This window comes from Rana temporaria, chromosome 1 (assembly GCF_905171775.1).
Source record: "Rana temporaria chromosome 1, aRanTem1.1, whole genome shotgun sequence".
NCBI lineage: Eukaryota > Metazoa > Chordata > Amphibia > Anura > Ranidae > Rana > Rana temporaria.
This window is the reverse complement of record NC_053489.1, coordinates 450,666,942-450,671,291: the sequence shown is the minus strand read 5'-3', so window position 1 is coordinate 450,671,291 and position 4,350 is coordinate 450,666,942.

Here is a 4,350-nt window from a genome sequence, read left to right as displayed (position 1 = left end):
GGGCATATGGCAGCGTCTCCTGGGTCCTCTTCTCTTCTAAGATCACGACGGCTTCCACCGTGAATTTCCTCATAGGCATCCAAAGGGATTGCCTGACCTTTCAGCCAATCGGGAAACCTATGCTACCTGATGGGTGGAGAGGGAATTCAGTGTTAGAAAAGCAAATGAATATTCGGTTTTCTAACACACCTGAGTGGGCTCTGAGTGCAATGCTCTGCGCTCCGAGTCCACCCTATTTTGAAGCCTATTAGAGCCTATGGCTCTAATCGGGTGCTAAAAAAAAAAAACACCACCGTTATTGTAATTCAGTCGCCTGGCATCCTGAACGCTAGGCCGTCCACGACATGCCCCGTTGCTCCAGGGGCGGCCGGTGAGCTATATGCTACAGGGCACACATATGACCGATCTCTATGGCTGTGTCACAGTGTGCCGGGCCGACAGCCATGCCGTATCTACCTGCAGACGTTGGGTGGTCCGGTGGTCGCAGGATGGGTAAGTAGTATCCCCTTGCCTCGGCAGGGTGGTTCGGCTGGTGCATTCCTGGGGAGGTCGACTGAGGGTCCGCCCTTCTTTCCTCTCTCCCTTCCTCTCCCTCCTTCCCCGTTCTGGGTGGCGGCTGTGAGGTGGGGGGTCCACCTGGGGGGGCTCTGTTACTGCCGGGGGGCTGTGCTGCTATGGGGTGCTATTTTTTTTTAATGTGTTTATGTGCTGTGTATGCTGGACAGTGTCTGCTGTGTGTTACTGGGTTTTTTAAACACGTGTACGGCCGCCATTTTACAGGTGACGCGGTTCTATATATCGGCCATTTTCTTGTAGCCCACATGCTGTTTTTTCTGTATGTCGGCAGCCATCTTGGAAAAGTTTTGGCCTCTAGTGTCTGGAATAACGGCGCCAAAGCCCGCAACATACTTCCTGAGGGACGGCACAGCATGGACACTCAGTGGAGGGAGATTTCTGCAGCATATTTGGAAAGTACAGAATTGCAGTATATATAAAATATGCAAAGTGGTTGGAGGGAAGTTTCAGAATGGCAAAGTTTTTTTATTAAAAATTATGTGAGCAGACTGCAGTTCCTCTTTAAGGAAAATTGTTCAGATGCATTGTGTGTGGGGGGGGTTAAAATTTAGCAGTGGTTCCCTGAACCTCTTAACTACTTGCCGACCAGCCACCGCAGTTATACGGTGGCAGGTTGGCTCCCCTGCGCGAGAGCACGTAGCTCTGTCACCTCGCCAAGCGGCCACTAGGGGCGCATGCGCCCCCCGCTCGTCCCTGATCCCGACGCAGGGGCGTTCACCGCCGCGCACCCTCGATCGCTCGTTAAAGAGCGAGGACCGGGAGCTTTGTGTGTAAACACACAGCTCCCGGTCCTGTCAGGGGGAGAAATGCCTGACCGTCTGTTCATACAATGTATGAACAGCGATCAGTAATTTCCCCATGTCAGTCCACCCCCAGCTACAGTTAGAACACACCCAGGGAACATGCTTAACCCCTTCCCCGTTCCCTAGTGTTAACCCCTTCCCTGCCAGTGGCATTTTTATAGTAATCCAATGCATTTTTATAGCACTGATCGCTAAAAAAATGCCAATGGTCCCAAAAATGTGTCAAAAGTGTCCGCCATAATGTCGCAGTACCGAAAAAAAACGCTGATCGCCGCCACTACTAGTAAAAAAAAATATTAATAAAAATGCCATAAAACTACCCCCTATTTTGTAAACGCTATAACTTTTGCGCAACCCAATCAATAAACATTTATTAATAAAGGATGATGAGCGCAAACTGAAAATCTAACAATAAATGACAAGACAGTCCATAAGGACTGATAACAAACTATTTGTAAACTAAGCCAATGGGCTGTGCATTAAAAGTGAAAAAACTCCAAAACTGATGCTATATCCAATAATAAAGTCCAAAACTAAATTTGAGTGGATAAATGTGCTGTGTCAGTGATAGACAAGTCTTCTGCCCTTGGGACATCAATGTGAAGAATCTGGATACACTTCGCTAAGTCTGGGCTCACAGAGCGCTTACCTCCAGTCACTGGGTAATGTGCATCAACAAAATCCTCCAAAGCCTGGGACAGAATCCAAAGCAATGGGTAACTCGTGTTCCACAGAATCCTCCAAGTGCTGAGATAGAGTCGAGGGACGTTTTCTGTGTCCAATAAGTATAGGTCCAAGCAACAGCGAAGTCAACTCGGCAGGATAGCCACACCATGTATCAGGAGCAAATATGGAAATGAAAAGCTCTCATAGTGAAGTATGTAAGCACTTTTAAGTTTAATGAAGATAAAAAATGTGCTTACATCAAGAAAACGGGTAAAAACGCCAAACAGTGGCACTTCCGGTGGACGGTCAGGGTATCGCGTCACTTCCGGTCACGTCTAACCTTACGCGTTACGTCACATCACGTGACTTCATCAGAGTGATGAAGTCACGTGACGCGTCAGGTCAGGGTATCGTGACGTAACGCGTAACGGTCAGGGTATCGCGTCACTTCCGGTCACGTCTAACCTTACGCGTTACGTCACATCACGTGACTTCATCAGAGTGATGAAGTCACGTGACGTGACGTAACGCGTAAGGTTAGATGTGACGCGATACCCTGACGGTCCACCGGAAAGTGCCGCTGTTTGGCGTTTTTACCCGTTTTCTTGTCTTGTCATTTATTGTTAGATTTTCAGTTTGCGCTCATCATCCTTTATTCATACTCTTTATTTGTTGTTAGCACATTTTAGATTCGAGCAGCATTTTGTTTTATTTTGTCACTGGTTATATATTAATTTTCACGGTTGGCCAGCGCTTTAGTTCACCCACTTTTTTATTTCAATAAACATTTATTGCGATTTTTTTTTTTACGAAAAATATGTAGAATGCGCATCGGCCTAAACTGAGCAAAATTTTTTTTTTTTTTATATATTTTTGGGGGATATTTATTATAGCAAAAAGTAAAAAATATTCATTTTTTTCAAAATTGTCGCTCTACTTTTTTTATAGCGCAAAAACTAAAAACCGCAGAGGTGATCAAATACCACCAAAAGAAAGCTCTATTTGTGGGAAAAAAAGGACGCCAATTTTGTTTGGGAGCCACGTCGCACGACCGCTCAATTGTCAGTTAAAGCGACGCAGTGCCGAATTGCAAAAAGTGCTCTGGTCTTTGACAAGCAATATGGCCTGGGGGTTAAGTGGTTAAAAATGTTCTATTTATTTTTCTAAATAGTAGAAAGTTTTTCATTGATCATTATCCAATGTAATTTTGAGAAAAATCTAAAATTTTGGAATTTGAGTTCCATAATCTAGCTATTGTATGTTTAGCTGACAGTAAGATGTGAGAAAGTTATTTCCCAAAATGTCCAGGGCTGTTAGGCAAATTACAGTTGAGAAGAGCCATGGAAGCTGATTCAGGTAATATTATCTTACTAATGGTATTTATGAGTTGGTCTACTGTTGATCTAAAACTCATGGAATATCAGACAATTCCTCCAAATATGAAAAATCTGTTACAACATCCACTAAAGCAGCCTTTCTCAACCTTTCAATACAGAGGATCCCTTGAAATAACTTTGCAATCTCAGGGAAACCCTGCAATAAGTTACTATACCTACAACTCATGATACATTAGTGCAGGCAAGTCCGGCCCACGGGCCAATTGCTGCCCCTGTTCCGGTTTAATATGGCCCTCTTGGTGATTTGGATATGTCGATATATACCGTATTTATGGGAGCTGCCTTGGAGGGGACATGATCCCTGATCAATGCTCATCTGCAGCCTCGGAGGGGATGAGTGCCGACAGATTACATACAGGAGAATCTCCTGTTTACTCTGCGGCGTCTGTAATAGGAAGTCCCGTCTTCTGGGCTGCCATTGGACAACTGTTCTGTCTATTATAGGAGATGGGACTTTGTATTAAAGAGGCCGCTGAGTTAACAGGAGATTCTGTATGTCTGTTGGCGCTCATCCCGCCCCCTCCCTGTCCCCTCCGAGGCTGCATCAATGGCAATGGTAAGGCTGCGTTCATGGCACATGTGAGGCTGCGTTCATGGCACATGTGAGGCTGCGTTCATGGCACATGTGAGGCTGCGTTCATGGCACATGTGAGGCTGCGTTCATGGCACATGCGAAGCTGTATTGATTGCAATAGTGAGGCTGCATTCATGGTAAGGCTGCATTCATGGCAATGGTGAGGCTGCAGGTGGGCACTGATTAGGTTGCATTGATGGGTACTGCCCCTTATTTTGCTTCACAGTTCTTTATATAAAATGTATGTTTTTTCCTGAAACTTCCCTTTTAAAGTGAAGGTGCGTTTTATACGCAGAAATACGGTATATCCAAATAACACGCCCAAGCTCATTCT